Below are 14,080 nucleotides of genomic sequence, written 5' to 3' on the forward strand. Positions count from 1 at the left end.
CTGCAGAAGTCTGGAGAGTTTTTTTTTTTTGGCCAAACACTGACTGGTATTTGAAAATATTCATAATTTCTTGTACCTTGACCAAGACACCAGTTTCATTTGTAGAAAAATAGCCTCAGACCATGATTCTGCCATGATCATGCCTCGCTGTGGTTATGCTGTTATTTTGGTAATGTGCAGTTTTGTCCTTGTGCCACATCAACATACCTCCTGGAATTATGACCATAAGGCTTAACCTTGGTTTCATCCGGCCACAACACATTTTCCCACATCCTCACGGGAGACTTCGTATTTGTTTTTCCAAAGTTTAGTCAGGCATGGTTGTTGTTGTTTATTATTTATTTTGTTTGATTTTGTTAGTAAGAAAAAAGGTTCAGAATCTTGCCGTATTGCCTCATGCCCAAGATAAATGAAGATTATAGTTGTCACGTGTACTACACAGCTGCCAGACATTTCTTCAGCTCTTTTGAGGTTGCTGTAGGCCTCTCAGCTGGCAGCATCCCTGACCAGTTTTCTTCCTGCCTTTTCAGTTTTTGGGTGACGTCCCTATTTTTTTGCTCTGTCCCTGTTGATGATGTCACAAACTTTCTCCAGCTGTGCTTGCGTTGCATCTAAAGCCTTGGAAATTGACTTGACGCCACCTGTCAATCGTTCCTGGAGGCTCGTCAGCAACTGACCAATCAACGATCAGAATCTGTCCGTAAGTGAAACAGCCCCATACCTGCAGGAGCTGCACAGCCTTCACCCCTGACAACATTGTCGGGATTCTGTCGGGATTTTGCATTTTGCATGGTTAAATGTAGTCAGTGGGGAACCTGATATTCAGAAATGTGTTATCTTGAACTTTTATTCGGTGGAATACAATTTATTTATTTCAAAAACCTAAAAGGTGACTAAAAAGTGTAAATGGTGGAAAAAGGCATGTAGTCGACCGTCTGTACAAAGGTAACCACAAGCAAATGTTCAATTTTGTTTGTAGACTTAGACTTAGACTTAAACAACTTTATTTGTCATTTTGTATGCACTGTGCGTACAGAACGAAATTTCGTTGCACAAAGCTTGTAAATTGCAGTAAACTTAAATTACAGTATAAGGTGCAGCAGTGATTTAAAAGTAAACAATTGAAATGTAAACAATGCAGGAGAAAGTCGCAGTGTACAGGTGAGTATTTTTAAAAACCATTTGTGTGTACAGAATTGATTGTGCAAAGGGCATTTGTGCAAGAATGCATTTAGAAACTAAGAGTTTGGCATCATTTGTAGGTGGAGATGCAATGATGCAAAAATGTGCAAATATGTGAATGTTGTTCAAAGTTTATGGGTTATAATTCAGCAGTTCAACAGTCTGATGGCAGCAGGGAAAAAGCTTTTGCAGAACCTGGTGGACCTGCAGCGGATGCTGCGGAACATCTTCCCAGAAGGCAGCAGGGAGAACAGTCCATGGTGGGGGTGTGAGGGGTCCTTGATGATGTAATTGCATTGTGTGCTCAATGGTTAAATTAAAGTGCAATGTTTGATGCTTGTTCTGCTGTTTGATGTGTTTTTGGATATGTGTATGTTGACTCAGATTTTGCACAAATCTATTTTATAGGTAGTGTAATGTGAACTTGCAATTTTTGTAATGTAATTTTTTTTCTCGCCCCTATGTTCTCACTGCAGGAACCATGGCCAAATCACACGACAAGTACGACAAAATCTATCCCAAAAACACCTCTGCTATGGAGGTAGGACATGTTGGATAGACCCTGGACTGAAGGTGGAGTCCAGGGAGGACTTGTGGGAAGATGCTAAGCATTTCTGATTGGTTGAAAATTCCTATGTACCTGGATTCCTGGATTCTCACTTGCTTCCACAGTCATCCCTTGCAGCACCTGTCTTCTCAGCCAAAATTCTGACGGCCTGCTCTCCTTTGCTCGCTGACTCTCAAGTCCTGAAAAAAAAAAACAAGTCTCTGAGAAATCACAAGACACAACACGCCATCTGCCACATCCAAACCACTCATCTCTGGATCCATTTGTACTTCTCTCAATTACTTATTCTTTACTTCTGAGAACTGTTTCTCGTCTTTTTCCTGCAAGTGGGTCCGGAAATTAAGCCCCACCATGACATTCGAAGCATTTTCTACTTGAAAAAACACTAAAGTTGAGTGTTCTCTAAGGATGTTTCAATGTACTTTGTGCGAAAGATGGGATCGGGAGCCAGTTGTAATAAAGCAGATTATGCTTGTTTTATATTGCAGCTGTCAAAGTTTTATCTTTGAGGTCACGGCAGAGAGAACATTGACAACAACTACATCAAAATGTACTGGCATACAGTTATCCTCCCTCCAAAACAGTTGGAGGGAGGATAAGTATACTGTATGTTGAAAATTTAGCCCACATCTCCCAAACTTTGAAATAAACACTTTGGACAGTGGGATAGATGAGCCACAGCTGTAACCGATTGTCTGTACCGGAACAACAACACCACACCTGACTTTCTGAGCTCAGCAGAAGCTCGCCTGGCCGCCAGCCGCGCTCATACCAGCTTTAGTCCAGGTGTGGAGAGCTTTCAGAGGAAATCCATGTTATCCGCCCATCAGTGGAGAGGAAAATGTGTCCGTTATGATGGGATAAAAAGAGCTGAAAGATGTATAGTAGTTCATCCTCATTCATTGCACTCTGTGTCACTCCCACCTACATGTCTGTTTTCTCTCTTTGATCGGTCCCTTTTTTCATGTGCTATAGGAATCTGCTCAGAAGGGTGTGATCCATGCATCAGATAAAATGATATATATTTTTATATATCCAGTGAGATTAAGTTATGGGAAATTAAGTAATTTAAACTAATGGGCAGAGAGGAGCTGCACGGTGGCACAATTCACAGTCCTGGGTTCGAACTCTGGACTGGGGTCTTGCATGATCTCCCTGTGGATGCATGGGCTCTCTCTGGGTACTCCTGTCTCCTCCCACACTATATATATATATATATATATATATATATATATATATATATATATATATATATATATATATATATATATATATATATATATATATATTGCCCTTAGGTGTAAGTGTGTGTGTGCATGGTTGTTTGACTTTGACATGTGTCCAGGTGTACCTGGACATGTGTCCAGGTACACCTGGTGTCTGACCACTGAGATAATGACCACTGATTGGATAAACTGATTGAAAATCTTATGAATAGACTTTCTAAAATAGAATTTATGAGATGGAGCCATCTTGATAATGAAATGAGGCAGTTGATGTTCTGGATTTAAGGAGGGTATTGAGGAAGAAAAATAATGTTGGGGAGCACCTGGCATAACACAGAAAAATTTGATAACTTCATTATTCAAATATTTGATAGCTGCAGCCCTACTTGAGCGTAGCTATTATTTTTCTGTGCACTTGTCCAAGTTGGCTCGAGATGCTGCATCAAAGATTTGGGCAATGGTAAGTTGACCCAGACATGTACTGCTGGCAGGACTTTCAGATGCACTCAGTTTGTCTCTATGAGGCCAGAGGAAATTAAAGAGCTGTCATGGTAAAACATCCTCCACCTGTAAAAGCCATCTCTGTAATGCTACAGTAGTTCTTCAGAGTGTTACTGTATGAATATACAGGCAAATAGATTATGTGTTCAAATGTATGTCTCATGTGCTAACTGCACCGCCATACACTGGTACGCTGCCTCATTTGTAGGCATTTCCCAAAAAATAAATAAATAATAATCTCCGCCCATTTGAGAGGAGCTTGCCTCCAGGGAACTCAGTGGTGTTTATCAATCACTTTGTATCATATGGTAATTATTTTTGTGCCTTTACTGACATTTAAATGCTCAGCGTTCATCAAATAAAAGACACTGAATGTCTTAAATGTCCACAGTGTAGTATAGTAAAAAATGGTTGTAAAGTGAAAACTCTGGGATTTGTTTTCTCAGTATTTAGAGCGCTGCTCAGAGGTTTTCACACAGTTAAAAAAGTAAAAACGTGTGCCCATAAATGACACATGACCCAAATTCCTGGATTTGAATGATCTAAATGCTAAAACAAAATTAACATCAATTATTTTGCAAAATAAACTGGCATTCAAAATTAAGTTTTGCTCAGTTTATCATAGAGCAGTCTATTTAATTCCATTTTTGGTTGTCACTTATAATCTTCCCATGTTTTGTTTTGTCCCACGGTCCAGAATCATCCAAGTTTAGACGATGACTGAATTGAATGCAAATCAATTTATCTTTTTAACACTATCAGCATTCAGAGTTTTCATTGCAAAACTTTGCACTGTGGTACAACCTATGCTGCTCATTAGGATTTCACTGGGCTCGGATGTCATTCATGCAGGCTGGGACTGGGAAAATGCTTTACAGCAAAAACTAAGCTATGCTACAATGCCCCCTAATGCCGCTGAACTGAAGTTTGTCTTTGTGAAGCAAGACCTGACTGGAAAAAAAGAAACATTACTCCTGCACCATATCTGTGGCTAGACGTGTACATGTTGTTTTCCTGGCAGCACAACGCCGCAGGGCTCAATAAAAGTGCCGTGGGTCATTGTGGAAAACGGTCCTCCTCTTTGAGCTCTGTAGTGTAAAGGCTGTAAAGATATGCCAGTAAAATTTCTCTGGGAGATTATATTGCCAGCATCTGTGTGAACTAATGAAACACGTATGCGCATATGATGCCAACACCTTTGAACAAACATCAGTATCCTTCCTGTTCTTCTCATTCACAGACACGGGCTAACATGATTGAAACTAATCAATTAACAATGAGACTTCTTAAAATCTCAGTGTGACAAAACAACCTGCCGAATAGACAAACGGGTTCTTTATCATCTTCTGCCATCCATTAACATAGAAGCTGGCTGAGCAAACTGCACAAAAAGTATAATTTAGTCATAAGTTGTTTTGTCACATCACATGAATGGAGCCCTGGATGAGCCCCTACTTATGCCTCCTTATACATTACCAAACACCCCAAACAATAGCCTTTCTGTAACAAAAAAAACAACAAAAAACTGTTATGTTAGTTAACGGAAACAATAAAAACTAAACAATATTCATTTGATAGTAATGTTACTAGAGGGATGAATGGATAGATAGATAGATTGATTCTGACAATAGTTGTACATTCTGAGCATTGTAGGATCAAAATCCTTATATGTGGAATACCTGGCAAATATTCTGATACTTATTCTGATGCGGAGTCTGGGAAAATAAATGGAAGCACACATTACGGGTGTTTGACACTCCAGTAGTGAAATATTCTCCTGTTGTTTTCTATTAAGCACAAGTGGTGTCTCGGCTGACGCTCCGAGATGTGGCGGCCTGCGATCTATGTCCTTAGTCCGGTAATATGTCCTGTCACAGAGGACTACAGCTCTGTTAAACCCTCTTTTCTGGAGGCAAGCGTCGACATCCTGGAGGATAGAGCTCAGTCTCTAAGGGTGGAGTATCTGGGTATAGGGCTGGATGAAAATTGAAGAACAATATGAAAGAAAAAAATAAAGAAATCTTTATTTGTCATTGCAATTGTACATTCCAATGAAATTTGTCTTTTGCACTTAACCCATCCATCAGGGGACAGTGGGCAGCTATCACAGTGCATGGAGAGCAATCTGGGGCTAAGGGTCTTGCTCAGGGACCCACAGTGGCAGTCTGCAGGGATCAAACCAGGTACTTGCAACCTTCTCAGAGTGCAAGCACATTGCTCTAACCACTTGGCCACCACCTCCAGAAAAGGACATGCACAGTTCAGAAACTTCAATAAAAGAACAGTTCTCCTTCCTTTTGCATTCTACTCAACCATGTAGGTTAATAACACAGTCATTACACCCTCCCAACCAATTCAATTCAATTCAATTTGATTTATATAGCGCCAATTCATGCAACATGTCATCTCAAGGCACTTTCCAAAGTCAAATTCAATCAGATTATACAGATTGGTCAAACAAATTCCTATATGAGGGGACCCAGTTGATTGCAACAAAGTCTTGACAAGCAGCATTCACTACTCCTGAAGAGGTGTAGAGCCACAGGCAGAGTCCTCTGCATTGTCCATGGCTTTGCAGCAATCCCTCATACTGAGCAAGCATGAAGCAACAGTGGAAAGAAAAACTCCCCATTAACGGGAAGGAAAACCTCCAGCAGAACTGGGCTCAGTGTGAACGGTCATCTGCCTCGACCGACTGGGGTTACAGAAGACAGAGCAGAGACACAACAAGAGAGACAAACAAGCACAGAAGCACACATTGATCCAGTAATCTGTTCTACATTAGATGGTAATAGCAGGTGATCTGTCTTCCCTGGATGATGTCACAGTTAACAGAATGTCAGACCAGGTGTACCTACTATGAAGAAAAAAAAGAGAGAGAACAAAAAGTTAAAAGCTGAAATGACAACAAGCAAAGCAAACTGGAGAACAGTAGAACTTAGTAAAGTGAGAAAAATAGGCCCTGATGTCCTCCAGTAGCCTAAGCCTATAGCAGCATAACTATAGAGGTAGCTCAGGGTAACATGTGCCACTCTAACCATAAGCTTTGTCAAAAAGGACATTTTAAGCTTAGTCTTAAAAGTAGACAGGGTGTCTGCCTCACGGACCAAAACTGAGAGTAGGTTCCACAGGAGAGGAGCCTGATAGCTAAAGGATCTGCCTCCCATTCTACTTTTAGAGACTCTAGGAACCACCAATAGACCTGCAGTCTGAGAGCGAAGTGCTCTGTTAGGAACATACGGGGTAATCAGAGCTCTGATATATGATGGAGCTTGATTATTAAGGGCTTTATACGTTAGAAGGAGAATTTTAAATTCTATTCTTGATTTAACAGGAAGCCAATGAAGGGAAGCTAAAATTGGAGAAATATGATCCCTCTTGTTGATTTTCATCAGAACTCTTGCTGCAGCATTTTGGATCAGCTGAAGACTTTGAACTGCATTTTGTGCACTTCCTGATAGTAATGAATTACAATAGTCCAGCCTTGAAGTAACAAATGCATGGACCAGTTTTTCAACATCACTCCTGGACAGAATGTTTCTAATTTTGGCAATATTCTGGAGGTGAAAAAAGGAAACTCTGGAAACCTGTTTAATATGGGATTTAAATGACATGTCTTGGTCGAAAACAACACCAAGATTTTTTACTTTATAACCAGTGGCCAAGTAAATGCCATCCAGATCAAGTGATTGATTAAGAAGTTTTTTTTTTTTTGAGGACTCTGGTCCAAAGATTACAACTTCTGTCTTGTCAGAATTTAAATGCAGGAAATTTAAAGTCATCCAGCTTTTTATGTCATCAAGACATGACTGCAGTCAAAGTAATTGATTGGATTCATCAGGATTTATGGATAAATATAGCTGAATGTCATCAGCATAACAGTAGAAATGAATCCCATGCTGTCTGATAATTTTGCCAATCGGAAGCATATATATATATATATATATATATATATATATATATATATATATATATATATATATATATATATATATATATATATATATATATAGTAAAGAGAATTGGTCCAAGGACTCAACCGTGTGGTACTCCACAAGTGACCTTGGAGTTTGAAGAAGATTTATTATTAACATGAACAAACTGGAATCTGTCCGACAGATAGGATTTAAACCAGCCTAATGCTTTCCCCTTAATCCCTACAGTATGCTCAAGTCTTTGTAGGAGAATATTGTGATCAACTGTATCAAATGCAGCACTGAGACCTAACAGGACAAGTACAGACATAAGTCCATTATCTGAGGACATGAGAATATCATTAGTGACCTTCACCAGAGCTGTTTCAGTGCTATGATGAGCTCTGAAGCCTGACTGAAACTCTTCAAGTTGGTCATTACTTTGTAAATGTTCACATAGTTGATTAGCAACTACTTTCTCGAAATAGGAAAATAAGATTATATATAGGTCTGTAATTTATTAACTCATCTTAATCAAGAGATGGTCAGGGCTGCACTTAAAACATATATTTTGAATTTTTTCATAATTATCGATATTGATCAACATGATTTCTATTTTATCAAAATTCTGTTTTTCTATATTGTCCAGCCCTGTATATCTCTCTGCATTACAACGGCCTCCAATGACAAAAAGGCTCACTTTTCCTATGAGGGAGATGCCACCCCACACTGCCTTCCCCAAAAACTGTTTGGCACTGGCCGAGAGGTTTTAGCAAGTTTTTTTATGGTTGCAACCCACACACTCAGCGCCGCTGCTCTACCCACAAATGTATTTCCCTTACAAATGTGGCACCATTCAATGGCAAATAAACTGGGTTTCCAACAGCATCGGACTTGTTGCTAAGAAGCAGCGTGAGCTAAAGGAGCACAAATGTTCTTCCTTTTCCTGCTCAGATTAGTATGAGAACTTGGGAATATATTTGCAACTACAATGAGATATTTTTAATATTTAGTTTCTGAAACTTTGAAGGTTCTGAAAGTTTTCTTGTACACGATTTCTGATTGCCATCCATTGTTTATCCGCGGCCACATGGAGGAAGGAGATGACGTACTTCATTAAGAAGCACGAGAATTAGCTGGTCGGGCATTGATCCAGGGATGACTTCATCTGCCTATCACCCTCTTTGACTTGTGGCGGGGCCCTTCACCAAGGCTGGTTCGCTGGCCAGCGGCCATGAGGAAAAGCGGAAAAAACCCTTGCTGAGTTCATTCGACTATTTATGATCTGCAGGTGGATTACAGTTCAAAGCAGAAATGTGGCAACAAAATAATATCCTAACTTCAAAAGCTGATTCGGATCTTTTCTTTTCTTTTTTTTACCTGGTTCACCATCACGGTTGATGCAGCAATATATATAAAAAGAAGTTTTGCTGGTGTTCGACAGGAATAATTTTCAAATTTTACTCATTTGCTCCTGCTACTGGACCAACACTGTTCAAAATGGCTATTTTGCTAAATTCATGAATTAAACTGTATGAATACTGGCGTGGTGGTGGAGGTTGATCAGTCTCCTGTCACCTATGTCAAGCCAGAAATGAAGTAAAAAAAAAAAGAGTCAGAAAGGTGGAAAACAGAAAAAAAACATGCAAGGGAATGCAAACAAAGCACACATCTTTATTGAAAACAAATGCGCTCAATTAAGTAAGAATGTCCTCTCTCCCTCTTTCTGTCTCTCCCATATCCCAACAACAAAACAAAACAATGAACAGAAAGGGAAAAAAAGAGTGAGGGATCCTTTGTGCTAAAAGTATCATGTCATTTTTTTCAATCATTGAAAGGAGCACACTGTTTAGTATCATGTTAAACAAGAAAATACTGAATAACTAGGTAGGCATGCAGAGCTGTGTGAAAACAGCCATCAAACAAATTCATCTTTTCTTGCTGTAGTATAAGCTTTAAAAATAAACTTAAAAAGTGTTGCAGCTGTTAGCACTGTTTGCTTATTCTTTATTCTTGTTATTTTATTTAAGTTTTATTTATACAGGTATTCTCACTGAGATCCACGACCTCATTTTCAATAGAGACTTGTTTTTGGTAAAACAACAATAAAAAACAAGAACATTTTACAAACACAGCAACAGTACAAGTAATTAAAACCATCAACTCAAATAAATAAGCTAATTAAAAGTGATTTAACAACAAGAGCAAGTTGCAGAAGATTTCTCTTTTTTTCTTTAAAGAAAATGAAATTGTCCCAGAGGAATCAAACAGAAGGTCTTGGGTGCAAATCTCGGTCTGCGGCCTCTCTGCATGGCGTTTGTATATTCTCCCCCTGCATCTGTGTGTTCTCTCTGGGTTCTCCAGCTTCCTGCTACCGTCTAAAAACATTGATTGATTAGGTTGATTCATCACTTGAAAAATCACTCTGCGATTCACCGGTGACCTATAGTGGGTTTACTTTGCCTCTTGCCCAGCGACTGTTGGGCAAATCCCTCCAGCAACTTTGCAAGAATAAGTGGATATAGGATATAGGACATGGATAGATAGATTGATAGATAGATCAGTGGAGAAAATACGTAAGTTAATTCAGATGGTATTTACATGACATGCGTCTCAAGATTTTTTGACACCCCTGTGCTAAATATTGCATAACCCCCTTTTGTCAACAACACAGAACTTGTGTAAAAGCTTCAAAGTTCTAAAATGCATTTGTTTAATTTAAACATTGCCAAGAAAGTAAAGGAATGCTTAGAAAACACATCAGAAAAAAATCATTCTAGATACCCATACTGACACAAAATGGGTAAGAAAGACATATACATTAAGCTCAGATCCCCTCAGTATCAATTCAAAAGCTTTAAAGATCTCAAGTCTCAATTTCTTGTGGTTTTGCAACATATTACATACAAATGCTGAAGAATAAACAAAAAGCTTGCCCCTTTTTACCCATTTCTGTTTTGGCAAATGAAACTGAAAGCAACAGAAAGTCACATTAATTTAAAAGCGTAAGGAACAGTACTTTTCTATGCAATTACGTTACATCTGTACGAAGGCAGAAGTCCAAGTATTGGATATACAAAACATATATATATATATATATATATATATACATATATATATATATATATATATATATATATATATATATATATATATATATATATATATATATATAAAACACATACATACACACACAGACACAGACACAGACACACACACACACACACACACACAAAATGATGTGTCAATGCTTTACAGTTATTGATGAACCTGAGAGCAGCATGATAAGCAATGTTTACCATTTAAGTTGAAAGAAAAACAAAACTTATTACGAAAATAAGAGCTCCAACTTTAGCCCCGGCTTCTTTTCACGTTTCTTCACATGGGGGTTAAAAGTGAGAGAGGCCTCATTCAGCACACAGACGTTTTTGTAAACAGTTTTCCTAAACTGTTATCTGTCTCCGTGTTTGCTACTTTCAGGTCATCAGGTCACCATAAAAAATAAAAGTCATGACACTCTATGGATTTGCCTCCCCAGACCAACAATGACCCATTACCAAACCGACCATGCTGAACAAAACAGTGAGCACAAGGCCCATGCCACCCTCGTTAAGTTTGTTTCAAATGGTTAGGTCAGAGACATTAAGGCCAGTGGACCACTGGAGGTCACTTTGTGGGGCTATAGCAGAACTTATCATTTTCCTTCTTGCACAAAGGAGCCAATATCGCTCCTACTAATGGGTTCAATACCACTGACGGCCCTGTCCAGGTCTCCTAGAGTAACTATCTGTCTCCTGGAATCTCCTTTATGCTCTTGAGACTGTGCTGGGGGGCACAGCAGACCTTCTGGCAATGGCAGATATTGACGTGCCATCTTGGTGGCGTTGAACTGTCAGTGCAACTTCTGTAAAGACCCGGTATTGCCTTGTGCTACCAGTGGTGACGCTGACCCTGATATAATGCAATATTACTGAAAAGCAGAAAAAAATTAAGGTGAGTTAAAATGTCTGTTGGCTCCACATGTAAAACTATTCCTGTTTTGGGATTGTCTCATTGTTGTTCACCTGTTGTTACTTTGATTAACACAAAAACAGCTGACACTGATTAAAAACCCTCTCTACGACTTAGCTGTCAGAGACGCCAGGGCACGAATAAAAGGCATTGACCAGACCCTCCAGAACGGGAGTGGAAGCATCAGCCTGAAACTCTGGATCAAAAGTGGTGGCATCTCAATGACGCCGTCGTCTGTGGTGGAAGAAGAAGCAGGAGGCACTAAGACATGAAATGAAGAATACTGGAGCAGTGGTTGATGCGGGGAACCATACTGACCCTGGCAGAGGAAGTGTTGGGGTCATCCTCAACTTCCTTTAGATAGTTTGATCGTTTTTCTCTGTGTGCTTTGAGGACCTCACTAAACCACCCAATAGGGAGTAGCAACAGATGGTGTGTACAAAGGGCAGGGACTTCATCAATGCAAACTTATGAAACAAACTTTACTGGGAATTCCTCACTCACGGGGAATAATTGCAATCCCCAATCTCTATCACAAGTGTGGTTAAGCAGGTTACCCACACCTCTCTGTGAAGGTTAAGTCACTTATTGTTCCCCTCAGTGGGGTGAGTATGCGGCCCCGGACATCTAAGGGACATCACCTACCTGTTATTTCTCAATCTTGTGTTGCTGAACACCACGTAGATAGTTGCCATGCTATGGAGACAAATTTCTGCCAAAACGTTGCACACAAAAAAAAGTTTTGCACACAAATAAAACTTGTTTTGCACACAAAAAGATATGTTTCACACAAAAAAAATTGTTTTGCAAACTGTTCGCCAACCTTGCACTCAAAATATCATTTATAAGTTTTCCTCGAGCACAAAACGGTCTCTGCTCGCACAAAACAGCCTCTGCTCGAGTACGAAACAATCCCACTACCGCTGCGGTAAATTTGTGCCAAAAGTCACGTGATGCATTGAGTTGTTGTTGTTGTTCAGACTTCCCGACAGCAGGGGGCGCACCCGAAAGAAACTGAAACGCGCCGTTATGGCTAAAGAAGAAAAACGTGACATCACAGCTAACAGCATTAGCACCCCACAGGTAACTTTCAAAGCTTTCCCGGTGAAAAAGTAATAGCTCACTGATAGATCATGTAAGATTTCAGTTAAAGGCACTGTTTAGTTTTATCTCTGATCTAAAAATGCTGTGTAACGGACTTTTGAAAAATAACGTATTTAAACCATGATTTAACTCTCCTTTCAGAATTCAACGTGTTTGGAGAGACGTGTGGTGCGCAGGAACAAACATATACAACAATGTGCTGCACTCAGGAGAGGACAACAGTTTGCTTGAGCTGTCAAACATGTTGGATAACTTCTGTTGTCACTATTTATTTATCCCAAGACTACAACTAAGTTTTCACACCATCAGCAGTGGCTGAGATGACCATTCACTCAGAACTGAGAGGAATCTGACACTTATGGGAGATGGGAAGCATCCAGCATGCTGTGGTAGAACCAGAAATCACAGAGGTAAGATGGATTTTTTTTGTGCGTGCTATTATACAGTTTCTCACAATGCATATATTTCAAACCAGAAATTAATTTATCTGATCATTCCAATACAACAAAACATCGAAAACATCAGAGAGGTGGCATTGAAACTGTTTTCTTTGAAATGTGTTTATTATTAAAATAATTAATGGATTTTGGAGTCTTTTTTTCAATCCTTAGCTCCATGAATTAAATTATATTCAGTAAGTTGTAGCAACAGAATCATGGCCTCTTTTTTATTCTCTATATATCTCCATCTTTCTTGCAGGGACTCTGCCTGCCTCATATTGACAGTGGACTGCTGGATGACCCACACTGTGGGGTCACTATTCCTGAAACTGGCAATGTGTTGAGCCCCGAACAACTGGTAGCACTGAGGGCAGCCATGGATGCACTGGGACATTCTGAATCACACGGTTTATATATATATATATATATATATATATATATATATATATATATATAAATAAATGTTGCTACTGTCCAGTATGACCAACACTTTACGAGTTTAATCTTATTTTGGTTACCATTGTTGCAAAAGGTTTTCAAGTAATAAAATCTAGCCAGGAAAATGTAACTAAGTTAGTGTATTCACTGAATAAAAATGTAGAATTGCTAGGATTGTGATAGTAAATGTGTAAGGTACTGTATAAACCTTTTGAAAATGCTGAGGTTATTGAAAAAAAGGGGCACATGACCCCTTTTTTTTACTAAAACTGAGGATGCAAACATTGTGAGACAATTAAACAGTCCTTTATTTTCCACATTGCATAATAAACATACCCTTTGATAAACTCTTCATTTCCAATTCCTACCAATATTAATCAAAGTGAATACACCTTTTTCACAAGGATTGCTTTTATTGTTGAAATTAAGACTGAAAGAACTCCATTAATTCTCCAGGTTTTTCCCAGTAAACAATCCATATATTAACAATAAAACGGGCTGTATTAAAAAAAACTGGCTGATGAAATGGATGAAGCCAAAAACAGGACTATGAAAAACAATTTCTGCATGTAAGACTGTCAGGAAATTTAGAACAATCTCAAACCTGGCCTTTTTTTTCCTAACTTTTTTTTTTTTTTTAGCCTAAAGGGCTCCACTAAGAGCTATGAAGGACATGCTGCAACAGTTACTGATCAA

General features: G+C 39.0%; 1 long non-coding RNA gene across 1 annotated transcript; it reads left to right on the forward strand.

Annotated features, from left to right (window-relative positions):
- The first annotated feature begins 12,433 nt into the window (after positions 1-12,433).
- Positions 12,434-13,257, forward strand: LOC118565116. The gene is made up of 3 exons (XR_004932201.1): positions 12,434-12,485; positions 12,648-12,916; positions 13,206-13,257. It is a non-coding gene; the product is annotated as an uncharacterized LOC118565116 (long non-coding RNA).
- Positions 13,258-14,080: the final 823 nt, after the last annotated feature.

This window comes from Fundulus heteroclitus, chromosome 12 (assembly GCF_011125445.2).
Source record: "Fundulus heteroclitus isolate FHET01 chromosome 12, MU-UCD_Fhet_4.1, whole genome shotgun sequence".
Classification (NCBI taxonomy): Eukaryota; Metazoa; Chordata; class Actinopteri; order Cyprinodontiformes; family Fundulidae; genus Fundulus; species Fundulus heteroclitus.